Here is a 19,902-nt window from a genome sequence, read left to right as displayed (position 1 = left end):
CTGCGTAATGACATGAATTCAGTGGTACCCAACATTATGTTTTCCCTTTCCTTATCTGTTGCAAAGTCTGACTTGGTGCAGCCTTTTCAAAGGAAGAAGTTATTAGGGAAAAGTTATTTTTAATATAATCAGTCAACCAATCTCTCAAGTTTTTTGTGTTACTATTATTTTTTTTTTAAGCTGTTAATGTAGGACTTCTTTTTTCTCACAGTCATAACTGAAAAAACATTCTGGAAAAATAATTCTTTGTTTTTAAAAATGTTTTGTGGGGGGTGGGAGAAGGAGGAAGCAGGCAAAAAGAAAGAGATTAAAGCCAGGCAAACCTTGACAAAATTGAGAGGGAAGTGCTTTGGAGAAGCGTGTGTTTCACGCGCAGCACTGTTGTTGGTGTGCAGTTAACTTCTTTCTCATAGGGCTTAGCATAAAGTTTTGAAGGTGGGTTTTTTTATTATTATTATTTTTCTTTTTTTTCCCCCCTTTTGTCAAAAAAAATTATGAAAGTGTCACTTTTCCTTTGCGGTTAATTCAGGAGAGATCCTCAATTCGAGCAGGGCACATTTTCATGCAAATACAGCGGCACAGTTTCCAGCCCCCTAATAGCTTCTTACAAATGATGTGCCATTACAACGAGGTTTATTTAAACAAATTTAATACATCTTTAATCAAGCTGGAGAGCATTTTCAAAGGTCACGCTCCAAATCAGGATCACTGTTCAGAGCTTATCAAAGTATTAGCTTAAGGGGGAGGGAGAATTATTTCTTGGACAAGTAATTTTAGGCAAATCTTTATTTACATTTTTATTCAGTTATTAAATTTTATTCCTTTCCCTCCTCCTCCTAGTCTCCATTTATGAACCTATAAGAAAGTCTGTAAATGGAGCCATAAGCATATCACAGCAGCTACTATTTCCAGGGGCTATTCCTTTGAATCTAGAGGGCCTATAAAAGCAAGGATGAAGTCCCTTTTTTTTTTTTTTTTTTTTTAAACACAAGCTATGTGTGCCCATTTCCTTCAACAAGCTTTTGCCTGAGGATCTGATATTAGGATAAATATATGGTTAGCTGTATTTTAAATTAACAAAAGTTAAAAACAAATTTTGGGTGTAATGGGTATTTAAGGGTGCTGTATATTCCTGCTGTGAAAGGGCGATGGTTGGTGCAGATCCCATTAAAACTAATAGGGACTGCACTAATGGGCTGAGGGAATCTACCCCAATTCACATTTCAGGTATCGTTCATTAGATGGAGGTCTTTAAATAGGTTGCAAATGTTTTAACTTCCATATGAGCAGGCTTCGGTTTGAGGGATGGTCGGTGTCTCGTGTGTCAGCTCCTCACCACCTGTTCTGCTATGTGCTCTCAAGTTAGTGCTCTTGGAGCTCATGCTTGTGTTCATAAAACTCAGTCCTTTGGCCTTTGCTTTATAGAAGTAACTAATGAGGCACCAGGATTAAAGAGAAGTGAGCTCTATAAGTGCACAGACAGAAATACTCCTGAGATTTTAATGCTCATTAGACTGAGGCACGTTCAAACTTTTCAGTATGGGCAAGTAAAACTAAGCATCTGAGAAGATAATGAAAAGAGCTTGTGCGGGCTCTGTTAATTCTGTGTTTGAGGCTCACCTTGCAGTGAGCGTTTGATAATAGGGTTTAAAAGGAAATATGTCAGACTAATGAGAAGGCACTTCTGGAAGGCTGGTTCTGCAGGTCACCGGTGTGGTTGGCTGATGTAAAGTGTTTTGTGCCCAAGCCTTCAATCTTCACCCAGAAAATCTTTGCATCTAGCACCTTTGGCTTCCAGAAATATGCAAAGCATACTGAGCCAACTGATGTCATAGAGTTTACACTGGTGTATGAACCAGTGGATGTCCCTTGTCACTTTTGTCAGAACAGCAATATACATCTGGCAACCTAAGTGTCAGTCTGGGTGCAATTAATGATAGGGTGAGAGGTAATGGCCTTTAAGCTGCTTCAGAGGAGGTTCAGGCTGGATACTAGGAATGATTTGAAAGACTTGTGGTGCGCTGAGACAGGCTGCCCAGGGAGGTAGTAGAGTCAGCATCCTTTGAGGTGTTCAAGAACCATTGGGATGTGGCACTGAGGGACGTGATCAGTGGGCATGGTGGAGGTGGGTTGAGGTTGGACTTGGTGGCCTTAGAGATCTTTTCCAACCTTAGTGATTCTATGATTTGCCCCTTGCTTCTTGGCAGACACTTGTAGTGATTCACAGAAAACTGTTTGATACCATTGGGCTTTCTGAATTTCTGAACTCCAAAGTCACTGTCAGTATAGGCTGAGAAATAACAGCCCAGATATTTGTGTGCAGCTGAGCATCACGAAACAAATGTTGCTTCAGGTTTGGTAGCTGAAAGAAGTAGGCTCCTGTGAATAGAGAATGGAAACAATATTATGAGAATTTTTTTTTTTATAAAAATAAGTGAACGAACAAGCAAACCTGATACAGAGGCAAAGTAAGGCATTGACCTGGTGTAGGTCAGTGACACAACGTCCAAATTCCTGCAGCAAACAGTTAGTTCCACACTGTAGGCAACCAGCCTCTGAACAACAGAATCAAAACAAAAGTTTGGTCGGCTTCGGGTGAGGCAGTGCATCGTCGTATCCCAAAAGCAGATCTTTGAGAAACGCGGTGTGTTCATAACTGCTGCTTCTTTTTTTTTCCCCTCTGTTTTTTCTTTTCCTCTGGACTCCAATATGGTGATTAGCCCTTTTTTGCCCATCTAAATTTTAATTCTGAATTCATCCTGAAGTGGCAGTGTTTAAACTGCAAGCATACATCTACAAGAAGAAAAGGTAAAAACTTAGTACTAAGTTACTCCCCCTTTCTCTTGGGTTCAAACAGTGGAAATTTGTTAAGTGACTGGAAACTTTCTGTTTAAAGCTGGTTACTGGTATGAAGTTTTCTGTTGAATTATATTTTAAGAAGGAAGTCAGGTTAGAAACTTAGGAGCTATGTGAAATACTATGGTGTGACATTATCCAAATGCAGTAGAGCAATAGGAACAATACGAATTTGTTCTTTTATTGTATGTTCAAGAATTGTGTGCTCAGCTTAGGAAAGGGCATTTTTCTAAGAGCTCACAATTCCAGGTTAAGATGAGAATGTCTTCTCCATCCTTTTCTTCTTTTTTCTTTTTCCTTTTTTTTTCTACTAGATAATTTGAAATCCTTAAATATAAAGGTAGGCTTTATTTAGCTAATGATAGGTGTAAAGTGGTTTCTCCTTTTTATTAATGATAGAATTCTGTGATTTGGGTTTGAAGATGGAAAGTATAATAGCTGAAGTGAAATCTTGGGCTCATGCTCGATGTGAATGAGTTGTGACTTCCAGTGGGTATGTGCAAGTCTGGTAACATTGCTGAGATACTCCTCGTTTTTTATGCTACATAACAAAGTCTGATGTGAATTAACTAAGTGCTGTTTTGCTTCTGTTAAACAAGTGGAGGTTTGAGAAAGAAAACAAACAAAACAGGACAGTTGACACTGTAAACCCTAAGGGTTCCTTGAAACATACACTTAGTCGAAGCAGAGCAAATAGGTCAGCTGCTAGGCAAACTGCATCCAGGGCCTTCCAGAATGTTCACAACCCATCAGACAGTAGATAATTTTGGCCAGACAGCATCTTGACGTGTTTGAGAGCCAAGAAGACTCTTCTTTAAGAAATAACCAAAACAGCAGAGACATAATCCTCCATATTTGTGTTCTGAGGATAGTCCTGTGTCATACAGTGTGATGAAGGCCGTATGAATGCTGTAATGCTGTCATTTTTCTCTCTAATATTCTGACAAAGCAATTCTTATCATTAACTGAAGGCACTGAATGTCGTAGCTGAGACAATTTTCTTATTGTAAAGTAAAAAAGAAAGAAGAAAAGCGCTAGCAAAACATGAAGAACAGGCAATCTTCACATCTGCGATGCTAAATTCACACAGCTGGAAATTTTGAAATTTAAAGAGTGAAAATTAATTAATCAGTGCAAACCGGAGTGTATTGTGCAACATGAAGAAAATAAAATGGAAGTTTAACCATAAAGAAAGCAAGGGGAAAGGGGCATACTAGATAAGCTGTGAATATATAAATTTCCATCGAGGTACTAAGTATATGCGTAACAAAAATATAATGTTGATCTCCTGGAAGCAAGTAAAACACCTCTGTAATGTGGTATTGATCTTGCACCAACACTTTTATGATTGTTAGTGCCTTCATATATCTGTTTTTGAAGTTCCAGTTAATAGCCTGTTCTGTAATGGGAATTTCAGGACTTTCACCTGGCTTTCGTATACTTCATTGTAAAAATGGCTGCCATCACTTTACTCTTGCAGCAGACACTTGCAGAAATCAGGTAGTGATGTGAGGATCTAGAAACACATTTCATTGTGCCACGTGTAATTTAAAGAAAAAAAACAAACACCTTTATTGTGGTTGTAGTGCTAAACAGTACTATACTGATAGAAATAGTTTACAAGGTGCAGGAGGCAGTTCTTAGTCTTTTATCTTCAGCTACTGTTTGCATTCTGAACTGCCACTTTATCTTACCAAGAAACTGTCTTAATGCTCAACATATCTTTAGCAACACTTGTACTTAGGAAAGAGGAGTTTCTGATTTTCTGCAAGGAGACAGAGCAGTGTGGGTATCTGTTCTGCCATATACTGATTGGGATAGGAAGAAGGAAGTACTGGTCATGTGATATCCATGGTCCTTCAGAGTAGTGCAGGTCCAAATAAAATACAGATTTTTTTCTTGCCTTAGTCCTACATATGATCTTGAGCAGCTTTCCTTGTCCCAAGCTCAATTTTACAGCAGTCCTCAGTGTTTCCTGAGCAAGCACTAAGATTCCACCCCAGACTTATCATAACACACCACAGTCTCTTTGCCTGTAGCTGCACAATAATCTGGGAAGAAGGTTCAGTTTACCATGAGTTTGTCCAAATAGAGCAGCCCCAGTGCCCCTTACCAGTTAAAATCTCTGGTGAGTTCAGTTCTCTGCCCACAACTTTGCTCGCCCCGTCCCTGCACCGCTATCTTTGCAAAGCTGCTGCCCATTTTTCCTCTCCCTTTCAGTAAATCTTGAATTAATGGGTGTTGGTTGTGCATGTGGTTTTTTGTTTGTTTGATCTCCTAGCCAAGAAGCAAAGGCAAATTGCCATTCTGGTGATAAGTCTTGCATTTTCAAGATTATTTCTTAAGAGCCTTTTTTTTTTTTTAATTATTTTTTTTTCCTTGCAAATCTCTCTGGTGTTATTAATGTCCCATTTGGACTTTCTAACATATTTAACATTTCTTTGCTATATTGCTGAGGGGACTCAGCAAACCCTTCTGCTGTCCTTCAGCTGAAGAATGTTTCCTCTGTAGGTTTGTGAAGCCCCATGGGCAAACTGTGTGCTGGCATGTAACTGAATGGAGATACATGGTGGGAGGCATGATACCCTTTTTGCCTCAGCCAAAAAAAAAAAAATAAAACAAGCCCAAAACAGATAAACAACCCAACAAAAAAAAAACAACAGCAGGAGAATGACCATGCATTGCATCAGAGGTGACTGCAGAAGTGAGGTATTGGCAAGTGTTTAGGCAGAAAATAAATATTCCAGGATTTGTAGGCCAAGATAATGTCTCTAGCTGTACCTGCTTGAATAGGAGATGAGGAAGAAATGCCTCTGCATCCCCTTGGGTTGTCAGGATGGCAGCTGGAGAAAGAACAGAAGAGATAATCACTTGATGTCTTTGCTGCCTTCAAGTCAGTAGCAACTTGCTGTCTTGGTGGTGTGAATGCTAGCTGGGGATGGCATGCTGAGGTGGGGGATGCTAATAGGCAGGAGCAGGCCCACTTGTTACATCCACATTCAGGCATAAGTGATTAACTAAGGGAAAATGTGGCCTGAACTGCCTGGAAACTGGCTGGCTAAGCCTTCAGGAATTAGCTGAATGAGGAAGTGCCCTATTGGGGTAACCAGCCCTCCCACTCGAGTTCCTGAGCATGCCTTGTACGTAGGTCTGGCACGGCTGAGATGGAGCAAAGAGGTGAAAAGCAGGCAGCACGAAACGCATCAAGGAGCGGAGGGAAATGAGGTGATATGGAACAAGAGGGATTAGTTCAAAAAACTCACTGAATCATGTTTTCACTGCACAGAGATTAGAGGAGACAACCCAAAAAAGAGGAGTGAACTGTCAGCGGTTGCTCTCTCTTGGAGTTGGCGTCCAATGTGGTGTGAGTCATGCCTTGCTTGGGGAAACGGTCCCCGTTGTTACTCTATATGGAGAAACAGGCTCCATTTCCCACATTTTAAATCAATCTCAGGTTTAAGTGAAGGTGCAGGCTTAAAAGTTATTACAGCTCCACTGTTTCCCCTGATAAATTACATGAATAACATTTGAGACAATGCATTGTTAAATATTTATGTCTAGTACTATAGAACCAGAAAAAGCACAAGAACCCCTAGAAGAATAAATATATTTACCTAAATAAATTACTAAGACAAATATACTCCTATGTGCTCTGTACCAATAAACAGTAGGTATTCACTAAATTGTGGAATATAAATGGCTCATTTCCTCTAAATGTACACTGAAAGATCTATAACATGTTACACATTTCCTGTGCTTTGCATATATATTTCAATATTCATCATGAAAAGGCTTGCTTATGTGTCAATATACATTACTTTGCATACATTAAGAAAATACTTTTTTTTAATTTTACTATTACAGATGTGCTCCTCTGGTGGGGTGGTGAAAGTGAGGGCCTTATTCTGTGATTAACCCTTTCATGGCTCGTCCTTTTTTTTATCAACGTGACATTTGCACAAAATGAATTGCTTGCTTAGACACAGCTAACTAAATAAAAGCAGGCCAGAGCTGATAGTATGAAAAATGGATTTTCATTACTGTTTCATTGATTCTTGTAAATAAGGGCCTGAGGCCTGCTCCAAAAAGGCTGCAAACAGTAATAATTTAATCTGAGGTGACATAGACCAAAATGTATGTGGACAAAAATCATCCTTGAATATTAAACAACAGCCTCAAGACAGAGAAAAGTGTTGCAGGCGAATTTAAATGTATGCAGATTGGTGGGTAACATATTTAAAAACAGAAATTAAAGATTCCTGTCATAAATCACATTTGCTGCCATGGATATGCCTTGTTATGCTGGCGTTTAAGAAAACCTGAAAGGTTAAGGCAGTTGGTGCATTAAATCGTACAAGGATAATTAATACTTTTCTTGTGGCTATTTATAAGAAATGGAAAATATAGTTAGATCAGCTGTGGCACTGTAGTAATTTGAGGGGGAAGAAATGAAAGTATGAGTCAATAGTTTTAACTGGACAAATGTCAAAAGCTTAATGATGCAGTATCCTAATTTGGAGGCTGTCTGAAAGTTATTTATGAAAAAAGAATAAGATAAAATAGTTCATTCTTCCATTGCACATATAATTTGTTTGGCTTTCAAACCTCCAACCTGTTTAATAAAAATAATAATAATAAAAATATCCATTTGCAGTTGAAAAAAGAAACCATGGAAGGGAAGTGTAAATTGTGTCTTGAGTTCAGGAATCATAACTTTGTTTTTTTTCATATACTACTTCTAATTAAAAAGGCCACTATATTTTGCCACAAAATAGCCTGAAACTGTGTATGAACATTATTTCAGTTGTAATAGTTTGACTTATTGCTGTACTACCAACCACTCAGGATGGCTCACAGTGAGACTGATGTAGAAAATATGTTTTTCCTTCAACCTGCTGAAGCATTATTTCTTTTTTCTTCTTTTTTTTTCCGAACTCGGGGTTACATTCAAAGAAACCCTTCCAACTACTGCAGCTCTGCAGAGGAAAATACTCCTTCATCACTCATTGAGCTCAGGTTTATGATCAACCTATTATTTAAAGTTCTTATTTTCCTTTTTTTTTTCCTTTGCTTTCATGAATAAAAACAATAAACTTTAGTGGTATCAAACATTATTGACGAGTCTCAAAGCAACAAGACAGGAGGTTTATATGCTCAAACTCTCTTGATATAAAGGAGTTGCATATTTTCAGATGTCACTGCCATTCATCTCCTGTCTCCTTCTCTCTTTCTGCCTCCCTTAAGCTAGGAATAAAGATCCTATTTGAAAAAATCTCACCAACATGTAATAACTTTTCACCTGTTTTCATGAAAGTTAAACATTTGGAACACAATTTGCCTCATGATTATTTTTTATTCTGAGTGATAACAGGAAGTTTTTCTTTTAGAGTGAGGCAGATTATCCACAAAAGATATTTTCAATCTGAAAATGATGATTGGAGAGGGGAATATTTCTCATATCTCACTGGATTTCTGATTTATTTGGAGAACATTTGAAATATCACTGTAAATTATTATTATGAATTTTAATTTTACCCTGGCTTCAATTTGCAGATATTCATGAAAATTACCATGGCTGCATGCAGATCTTTGGAAACAAAGATTAGCATGTTGGGGTTTTTTTTGTTTGTTTTTGTGTTTTTCTCACAGTTCTCTCTGGAACACACTGTCTTTGGCAAGTTTCTGTTTGCAAGAAATAAAATGTGATACTTTATAGGTTATAATATTCATCATTGCCCTGATGTGTCATTGGTATGTGGTGTCACACCCTGCTACTTTCTGGACAGTGTTCTCAATTTGATTATGACAAACCTTTTCTGAAAAACTGCACTCTTGAGAAGAAAAAAAAAAAAGGTAAGAAATTAACCTAGTCTAAAATAAAGGAAAAAAATTGATTTACTTTCAGAGGAATATTGGATGAACAAAGGATTTGGCCTGTTCATTTCACAAGAATCATCTGGAAAAGAAACGATGTTGAAAAAAAGAGGGGACAAAAAAGAAAAAAAAAGCATGACTTAAGAAATTTCATAATCAAAAAATCTCTTCAAAGCTTCCATCAAAATAGGAGAGGTAAAAAAGCAGTATTCCTTTGGTAACAACACAGATTTAGTGATAGTACGGTGCTTTTATTTTTTTTTTTCAGTACAAATTTTTTATTTCTGGAATAAGTGTCTAAATATCAGAAGCTGGGCTGGATCTGAACATTTTTAGTTAGTGCCTTAAAAAAGGAATAGTATAATGATCTGTTGAATGAAACCACTTCTGTTCACTCACAGACTCCTAATTCATGAACCGTATCTTGATGGCTGAACAATCTCCTGCACTGTAGACAATCAACAATTGGTTGTGTAGGTCAGAGCTTTGTGGGTTTACTTATATTTTTAAATAAAAGCTAATTGTTTCACAGCCACTCTATCAATAAAAGAAGTATAACTTTTTATCTTCGGTACAAAGCTTTACATACAATGACTATAAACTGTGCGCAAAGTAATTCTGACAGCGGTATGTACAGCAGAAGGAAAATGTCTCAGACATTATATTGTGATCTGAAGAAGCACAAGAACTAAAAGGGAGAGATGTTAAGGCTTGTGTTCACACAGCAAAGCATTTTTTTTTCCTCTTTAAAGATTTTTAAACCAGTAGAAAAACAGCAAAAAGTCATGAGATCCAAAAAGCCTGTAAATCCCACCCTACAATTTTAGGTAGATGGGACATAACTCTGCTTATCTTTTTTTGCCTAGATATCTGTCAGTGTATTTTAGGCTGCTGCTGATCAGTAGAGCTGAGCAAATAATTTGCAATTGTTAATGTTTTCCTTGAATTTATACTACTGTTTGTGAAATATGTGAAGAAGATCGTGACATTTCAGAATGTCTTTGTTATACAAAGTTATTTATGAATTTTTCCATGGCATATTTTTTCCTGTGGGTGGTATTCGCTCTTGTGCATGCACAAGGACTAAGCAGTACTTAGACCCCACTTAAATCTTCAGAATGTCTTCTGCAGAAGGTTGATTTTCATGCAGAGACTTTTGTATTTGTTCGGATTGATATTCATTTTTCTATCCAAACAGATCGTTACAGGAGATATGTTGTAATGTAGTAGTGCCATGTAAACGCATGGGCATGCAGTCCAGCAGCTGTAAAGGGACTGCATGCAAATCAAGCTATTTCTCTAAGTAACGTACAATTCTTAGAAATAAAACTTAAAAATGCAGAGCAGTATTAAATTGTTTTTAATACGTTAACTCTCAGCAAATGCAGAAACAACCTGTGAGCTACAGGTTTTTCTACATAATAGCTGCATATGTTTTTCCCCTCAAAGTCCAAACAGGAGATTTGCTGTGTCATTGGTAGTTGCATGAGAAAATACACGTTGTAATGTACCTTTTTAGTTGTTTTTCATATGAATGCTCCTTTCCATCATGTGGCTGGAGGGTTTCCAGATTAATTGACAGACTGTCAATTTTGGACAAGGAAAATAACAAACCCATGTGGTCCTTAGAACCCATCCTTTATGATAATGTGGATGGTGTGAATTGTATGGAGAAGATGACAGCACTAGAAATGCAAAAACTCTGTGTGGAAACCCTTCCAAAGCTGTAGTTGAAGAAACAGAAGAGAGCCCATAGCTCTGAATTGCACACTACCAGTCCCTAAATCCTGTAACTGAAGGGCTGTGGCTGCTGAAGCCACTGGGTTCATTCAGGAGTAGAAGGGGCAAAGGGATGCATGGAACAGGAAGAATTTCTCTTGCCCAGAAGACTTTAGATCGGGCATGACTTTGGCCATGTTAGTGTTCCTTTTTGCTTAGGTTAACTCAGGCCTCAGTTTTTCATGCCAAACCTCCAAGGCCTACACCTCTCCCTTTAATCCTTTTTGGCTGTTTCTCCCTCATATGAGAGGACTGCTTAATTGCTTATTTCTTCCTCAGGCCAAATGTTGTGAGCTTTCTCTGCTCCCCTAAGCATCAGAGAAGTTGCTTCAATGTCCACTCCCATTAGATGACTCCCATTACCAGTTCCACCTCAAGCATGATTCATAAAGTTTAAAGCCAGAAGGAATGATTAGATCATCTAGTCTGACCTCCTGTACATCACAGGCCATTAAATTTCACTGACTTACCTCTGGATGGAGCCCAAAAAGTTTTGTTTGTCCGAGGAATATCTTGGAGAAACTACCCGATCATCATTTGAAGTGATAAGGAGCTGGAGTGTCCCCATTTCCTCTTGGTGAATTATGCTTGTAGTGAATGACAATCAATTGTTATGAGGGACTCAGAAAAGTGTTAAAACAGTCTGGTAATTTCTGAACACTAAGTGGCATGCCTCACCTAATGGATGATAAACTTTTAGAGTCCATGACTTCTTTCTCAGGATGTCCATAGAGACATGATAAATTGTCTGTCAGAGGATGGTTTTGGTTTAGAAATCACTATTTTTTTTGTAACGTTCCTATGGTATTTTTTTGAAGTAATCTAATAATCTAATAGACCAAATCCAGGGAAGTGTGTCAGATTTAGGATTGTATTGTATGCGTGAGTGAGCATATTGTCCTTCTGTGTAAGAGGTGACTGTGTGAAGATCAGCACAAAGGTTCATCTTCAGTAGTGGGCGATGTAGATGGTTGTGGGAGTGTACAAGAGCAGGGCAGAGTCTCCTTGGGATGCCCTCACCAATCCTCAGTTCTGAAGCACAGGTATAGCGATCGCTGTATCATTGCATATGGTTTACTTATTGCTACTGATTATTGGATAAATGTCCCATCTAATCTGATTTAAAACTTGTATTTTGCATTTTTATATCTGCACCTTCCTGATGAGTATCACAGTTCAGTTATGCTCAGTGTGTATGAAGTACTTGAAGTTGTTTCATATAGAAAATAATGAGTTTTTGTAAAAAATAGAGGTATCTTAAGGGTACATTTGACACTACTATAAAGTCTTTGTTTACTAATCTTTTGGTTAACTAAATATTATCCCTGTCCTGGATTTTGTCCAAAGAGAGCTTCAACAAATGACCAGAAAGTTCTCTTAAATGTTACTCTTGCATTTACCACTTCATTTGAAATGAAACAGTTTGGTGTTTAAAACACCACACACACATTCCAAATAAAACCCACAGAACAAAGCCAGAAAAAGTATTTAATTATCATCTATAAATATACCAGCTAACACTGGAGATGGTCTAATACATTTGTTTTCACACAGGAAGAAGGGACTTTATTACACCCCCTCATTCTAGACTTTTACAATATTAGTGAAAATATGTGTTAAATAACCAGCCATGCCAGCAATATACTCTTATTTATATTTTATATGAAATAATATTCTGGGCCATGGTACTTTGAATAGTTCACAGAAGCACATGAAGTCATTAACCTAATCTGCAACATAACATGATGTAAATCATATAAGATGTCATGCATTTTTAGAGGAAGTATTATTTTGAGTGAATACAGACATAGCTATTTGGCGTGATTTCTTGAAGGGGATGGGAGTGTTATGACCCAGAAAATGTGCAGCATTTATTGCTTTGACTCGGGATGTCAGGAAGCTTCACATAAAAATGGAAGTTTCAAAACAACAACTTGAGAGGAGAAAAAAAAATTAAATACCAGGAATGTCTTTGTCTAGTTCTAGATTTGAGCTGTGTTGAAGTGAGCATTCCAGTCCATCATATTCATGTCTTTTTAAAGAGTTACTTCAAAGAAAACTTGTACGAAATAAAATTTTCTCTTTATAGAGAAAAAGGAGTAGTACTTCTATTAGGTTTAGTTTAGTTTTTGTTCTTAAGTGAAGAACAAGAAAAGGAAAATCTGAGTAACAACTTAAAGAACAGCATATGTGATTCATTTCTTGTCATCGCAGCTGTCTACACAAGGTCTAGAAGTCTACCTACAATTGTAGATGCTTTGGTAATGCAGATCCAGCTCCTGTAAAGCAAAATCCAAAGCTTGCTGTAATTATGGGGAGGCTTTGTTGATATTCAGGCATTTGGTGCTATCAATAGTCTTACTCCTACAAATAAGGATGTAGAAATATATATGATATGAACAAATCAAGAAAGAAAGTATGTGCATAGATGCTGCATGCCTGGAGTATCATCCCAGAGAAATGGAGCAATTGTAAACAAGCCCTTGGCTATGTCCCAGATGGAAGCAGAATACTTGCAACCTCAGAATCGTAAATGACACACATTATAATATAATTTCCTTTGGAAGAGTTACAAATCATTGGGTTTGAATTCACCTGGGAACTGTGACAAAAAAATAAAATAAAATAAAATGACCTTAGAAGACTTCTGTGTTCAGAGAAGAAAGAAGTTCTGATAACTTCTCTGAGTTTTACATTTGGTGATGTCGCTTACTCCATAGTTGTAGTAATATTAGAAATCAGTGTTGTGTAGCGATTCAGTAGTCTTATTGCTTCACAGTGGTTGTAACAAGGTGGGGAACTTGGGTAGAAGTCATGTCCCATAGAATTCTCCTCGTCATGTGCATTGAGAGTTCAACTTAGAAATATTTGTCTACCTGCTCAGCTTAGGTTGTGCATTATAGGTTGATAAATTTGATAATAACTGACATGAACTTCTGCCAGTCTCCTTAATGAAGGGAATTTTTTTTCTATTTGGAGGTTGTTTAGGAAATCCCACTGTGGCCAGACTTGTGTCACCAAGGGAAGAGTTGGTGCTGTGTTATTCTAACCTAATCTAATGTCAGATTCTAAGGCAGAATCAGTGAAGATGTAATCCTTGTGTCCGTTTGCAGTCCACTTCTGTAGGCTTAAGTGGTTTCCGTAGTTAGGGCTCTTAGCATAATGTGCAAATGCTCAGCTAAATGGAACCTATGATCTCCTTCGAGGTTCATCCATCATTATTCAGAACCTCTGCTTTGTGCCATCATGCAGGCAAATGCTTTCATGTATTTATTCATCTCATTGTAAGAATTTCTGCAAGCATATGCAGACCACTAAGGCTAGCAGTGATTAAAGCCATGCAGTCTTGAGCAGATGTAGACACTTTAGTTCACCCTATTCATTTTGCTGAAAGAGTATAAATCAAGTATTTTCGGCACCAGGAAGAGAGCTCATCTGTTGCTGAAGATCACTGCTCTCCCCAAAATGTCCTTCTTAATTGTTGGCTTTTTATAACATTTGCCTGTGTCATGACTCCTTTGTACATAACAGGGTAGTAAAATGGATACTGAGCATTTCTCACACTCTCTCTGCACGACTGCAGTAAAAGCTTGCTTGTAAGGAGGTAATGGGAAGGATCTGTGATTCCTGGAAGAGAAAAGAAGTCATATCATTTTAAGAATTTGTAATCTTTCCAAATCAGTGGAGCCGTGGGGGGAGAACGTGAGAGGAATCATCATCCATGGAGAGAAAGAATTCAGTCCAAATAATTTTAATTTTAATAGGTGATAAAATCCAAGCTTAAACTAGCCTACAACAAGCACAGCCGCTGTTTACAGCAGCACACTTTTAACCACAGCTATAAAACATATTTTTTGTCTAAGGAGCATTTCTCTACTTGGTTAATTTTTGTTAGCCTTTCATTTACACAGTAGGTCATGCTTCCAGACAAGATTTCTGCTGGCCCTGAAGCTCCAAAGGAGCATTTGATTCCCGGCTTGGACCTTGTCCTCTACCTCTGTTCCTTACCGGCCCAATTAGCCTTATGCTACAGAGTTGTCAGTAGCCTAACTACCTTGGAGCCATCAGATAAAAGTTTCTCTTTCCCAACTACTCTATTCATCAGGAATCCAGCACAGCCAAGGTTTGTATAACCTGCTATGACGAACCCTCCCACTCAATTGATTTCTGGTCCCTAATGAACCATAGGCTGATGGACAATTACTCATCTTGCTGAGACATATGGGGACTTTTAAAGGCAGGGTACTTGGGAGCTTGTAAAACTGTATGCTTTCTTATTCAGCATTAGCTATAATTTCTGATACTGGAAGGATTTTAACAGTGACTGTTAAACATCATCCAGAATATCTCAGTAATGGCAAAAGCTAGTTTTTAAAACTCTCAGGCCCTTCGTTATTTACTTACTGATAAACACATAACAGTGGTACATTTAAACAAAGTTACAAGCCCCCCAAAATACGCTGCTGTGGGATTTGACATTAACAGCTCAGTACAGTTCAGTGCTGCTGTTGGGAACTGTAGTGTGTTTTACTATAACTCAGATGGATGCAATTAAAAAAAAGTATGATTATTGCCATTATTGTATTGTGTTATGACTGCTATGAAGTGTTTCAGCAGCCCCAATGCTTTCAAGCCTCGCAGAGTGTGTTAAAATCTGAACGCTGATATTTTGATGAGGATACTGACTCAAATACTAAAAAAAATAATAATCTGTTCCTATACTTAAGCACACTAATAGACAGCTAAATTTGTTATCCCCAGGGTCATAAAACTCTCCTGGGAAATAAATTATTAAAATCACTCGGTTTGTAAAATGTAAGGTATGTAATACATGCATTTTTCTAAAGTAATGGCTTGAAAAACGGCTGTCTGATTTTTAAATCGACTTAGCTTGTTGATCATTTATGGTACAGTAATGTGACTAGAAAATACACCTCTCATCCCTGTGATTTCAATTCTGGTGTAAGCTGTTGGCCTATAAAGCGTTAAGAGAATGGTTAAACTTTATAACTGTAGAAATAGCTGTTCTGATGTAGAAGTAAATGTTCTGTTTTGTAAACTGAATAAAGTGATGACAACATCAAAAACCTATCAAGGTAGATCTTCAGTACTCTTTTGAATGTGCCATAGCAGCAGAAATATCAGCTCATGTTACCTTCAGATAAGTGGATTAGATGCTCTGAGATATAGGTAATTTTGGAGAATGTTATCATTCATCCCTATAAATGGTTGAGATGGTGTGAAAGTGTTTTTCTTCCATTTTCTCATTTCTGCCATCTTCATTTCTTCCCTCCCATCTTAATCTTCCTGCTTTCTGACGTGGTTTCTGTAGAGTTCAAGTGGATTTCCTTATAGCCTCACTCTCTCTTGAAATCTCTTACACTTCCTTCCCATTTTCATTTGGCAACACACCTGCAGAACCAGAGTAGCCCATTGCTTAAGACTGGGTACTTTCTTCTTCTGTAGAATGTGCGGTCCTTAAATACTCAGTGTTTTTATTTAAGGTCTTAAAAACCATTATAGCTAGTGCTATATTCAAGTTATGTGTAGGGCCCCCTATAGATGGGTACGAATAAATAGAAAAGTTGATGACTCTTCCTCAACGACACTGCTTCTAAACAAAGACATAAATTAAGGAGAAATATCTTGATTAGTGGAAGCAAAGAGGAGTGAAAGAGCAAAGCAACAGAAGCAATGCTTTTCTTTAGATTGGTATTGAACGTACCTTGGAAATAGATAAAAAAAATTGTCTTAAAGCCACTCCGTCCACTCCATGTTCTCATCTGTTTTGTACATTTAAAAAACTGGCCTTAAAACTAATGAACCTAAAACCTACTGGTTTTTACTCCTCTAATGTGTGACTTTGTGTCTACTTTGCATCTGCATCAACCTGTGGTGAATCGTGCTTATCCCACTTGCCCTTGTGCTGATAGTGTCTTTAGCAGGTGATCTCCATCCTTGGTGCTGTGTCATATACTGATGCTCTTTGAAACCCAGATGCTGTTTGTGGGGTGAATTAATACCCCTCCGAGAATTGATACTCCTACCCTTATCAGAGGTGCTTTATCCAAGGCAAACACTTTAAATCTTGACTTTACTTGGCTGTCAACAGAAGCCCTCCCCTCAACCTGTACCATTATTTCTTCTCTCTCTTAAGACCATGCACATGAATATGCTGGCCCAGGCCCCAGAGACGGCAAGGTGTGGACAAGAGGGTGGCACTATTTGGGCTGAAAACTACAAAACTGCATGAGGAATGGACATACTGGCTTGCACACACACACACACACACACACACGAAAAAGATGCAAGCGAAAACTCTGCCCACAATGCAGACTAATTTTTTAAGCATTTAGAATGTTTCATTAATATTTATAAGGGGTTTTGATGTGGGCCTTTTTTCATCCTGATCTTGCTATTTTTCATAAACTTTTTACATTTATGCCTTTTGTCTGGGCTCTGAAGTTGAAGCACTGAAATGGCAAGGCAGAGAGCGGGCGAAAATGGAAATTTCTCTTCGAAGTTTTCTAGCTCAGACCTCAAAAGTTGGAAGATGTTATTTAAAAACACACTGCTGTTCATATCAGCTCTTCCAGCTTTTTCAAGTGTGTCACTCGCTAGTTTGTCCCTTTGAAACTGTCACTTTTTTTCTTTAATTATTATGATTGGGACCTGGAGCGTAAATGGCAATTGCAATTCCAGTAGTCACTGGTGTACTCCCAGATATTCTCAGAAGATCATATTGTATCATGAGAAATAGCTGGCGGTGTCCTGAGTGACATGGTATCTGGCCTTTCGTGTGTGACAGCTCCCATCTAGCTATCTGTGCCTGTGTGGGGTATGGAGCTGTTTTTACCTCCAGCCCTCAGACTGGGATCAAGCTGTACTACTCAACTTATCACTTTATTTCTTTTTATTTTGTTGTTTTAAATCCCTCTGGTTCGGATGACTCTGAAAACAGAAGGGAGTTTAGCAACTGGTTTGTCACGGGTGTTGCTGAGGTTCTTTTAACTTTAGGGTTGTTTTTCAAGAGATGTAGGTAGGTAATAATGGAAAGCCTGCTTGTTTTCACCACTGAGGATGTGGCTTGCACTTAAGGTTGGAATTTGAAGGGGGTGTCCAAGATATTTGTGATACTCAGCACCAGATTTTAAGAAAAACAGCAACCTGAGTCCTCAAGCACACTTTAAAACCTCGCTAGGAAGCCCATGACGTTTCTTTTATGACAAGCAGCCTGAAATCACTCATGATGTGAGAGAGGAAACGTCCTTTTGGGTTGTGAATAATTTGCAGAACAGCAGCACGTACCCCCTGTGCAAGCCATTGCTTTCCACCTTCTCCAAATGTGCATTTGAGCATTGCTCTTTTCTGCAGGATTTCAGCCCACAAGACAGTGCTATCTGCATTGTTTTGCTGTGCTGACAGACCACTCTGCACCAGAGCCCGGCCAGCTCCCACCACCAGGCTCCAGTGGGTGGAAATGAGGACAGCTTCTGTCACTTTGATCTGCTGCTTAATAGCAGAGGCCATAGCATTATTGATGGCTGTGGTACCTTTTGCTTCTGCTGGAGTGTGCCGAGGCGGTTTGTTTGGTCTTGAAATAGTGCGAGGAAATCTGTGCCCGGCCATCAGGAGCATTTGCTGCCAGCAGACTGGTTTTGGCTCATCCTTGCCCACTGTTTTGGCACCAGGCTCGGGTGGAAAGTGTGGGAAAGGGGAACAGGGAGTATCTCAGTGTCAGGGACTGATCTTGTGGGAGGATGGTGCTACTGGCTGGTGCTTGTTCAGTATCGCCCACTGGAGGGCAAAGGGAAGGCAAGGATTGCTTCCCCTGGGACAAATGGAGCATCCCTTAGGCTGCTTCATCTTGACAAGGGTCCTGTGTTTGGTGGTGAGGGGCTACTTGTATTTCTCTCCCCCAGCTCATGCAAGGATGTGTGATGTTCTTTAAAAGGAAACCTCTTTCAGTAAAAGCGGGCTTGGAGACTGCCTGCAAAATAGCAAAGAGAAAATCAGATGTAATTTGAAAATACAGGCAACAAGAGCCCGTATGTTATGTTATTTTATTTTATTTTATTTTATTTTATTTTATTTTATTTTATTTTATTTTATTTTATTTTATTTTATTTTATTTTATTTTATTTTATTTTATTTTATTTTATTTTATTTTATTTTAATTTTATTTTATTTTAAAGTTTTTTTCCATTTCTTTTCAAAGGTTGAATATCTGCACTCCCATCCCAGATCAGTTTGAGATGTGAGCACTGAAAATGAAATACATTCATAAGAATCGAATTTATAAAAAAAATAAATAGAGAAATGAAGTTTTCTTTTTCTCCTCTTGTATGTGCCAAGAAAAGAGTGCTTTAGGGGCGGGGGGGGGAACAGATATACTGTGAACTGAGGGAAACTAATACTTCATCTAACCATAATTAAAAATGACTGTCGTTGCAAATATATTTTGGGGTTATTTCTATTGGACGGGATGTATTTATTTATATATATAAATAAATAATATATACGTATTATATGTATTATTTGTGTATATATTATAGTGTGTGTGTGTATAAAATGTATATATAAAGAATACTTATCTGAAAACTAGAGTTCAAACCATCCTCATGGGAATTCTGTATCCACGGAGAGCTGTATTAAAGTCTCAGAATTTGGGAGAGTTGCATGGCAGCTGACCTGAGGCTTGTGTCACTCAGGAGGAAGATGCCAGGAGCTGTAGAAGGCCAATCATGGTGATTTACTCTTGTTAGGAGTATGGTGAGGATTAAAATGGGAATGGCACGTATACTGTGGAGATGGAAGCTCTGAAGTGCCTGAGAGAGAGACAGATCTTTGCCTAGCTATTTACTAAATTGATATTGAAGAGTTCCACTGTACATTTCTAGATCCACATAATTTTCCTCCTTCTTCCATCTGACACAGTCTCAACACTTACTCTGCCTCAGCTGTGGCTCCCTTCCTCTCATTCCTCCACCATCTGCTCCACATGCTTTCCCACAAATTCTTGACTTGGACTCCGTTTCCCAGCTCCCTGCTTATCTATCCAGGGTTACACTGGAGCCATCATAAAACCAGCTGTGAACTTTCTGTGTCAAATGAAGGAGCTTCTGAAGTCTCCAGAAGGGTCAGAACTTAATTTTTTCTGTGGTGTGAGAGGACAAGAGAAGTCTCAGGCTGTTAACAGAAGTTGAGATGATGAATATTTTCATGTTTTGAATGATATTCGCAGAGAGAAACATTTTTGGTTCTTTTGAGTTTCAGATAGTAATATTTTTATTGTTTTTTTTTTTTTCTCTGCTTATTCCTAATAGAGTTAAAAATGGTCATGTATTACTTTTCTTGCTACACTCTTCCTTTTTAGGAAAAAATCACTTCTTC

This window comes from Cyrtonyx montezumae, unplaced genomic scaffold, assembly GCF_038088225.1.
Source record: "Cyrtonyx montezumae isolate F1298 unplaced genomic scaffold, pur_monq_1.0 scaffold_7, whole genome shotgun sequence".
Lineage (NCBI taxonomy): Eukaryota > Metazoa > Chordata > Aves > Galliformes > Odontophoridae > Cyrtonyx > Cyrtonyx montezumae.
The sequence above is the reverse complement of the archived record's forward strand: the minus strand, read 5'-3'. Positions refer to the sequence as shown.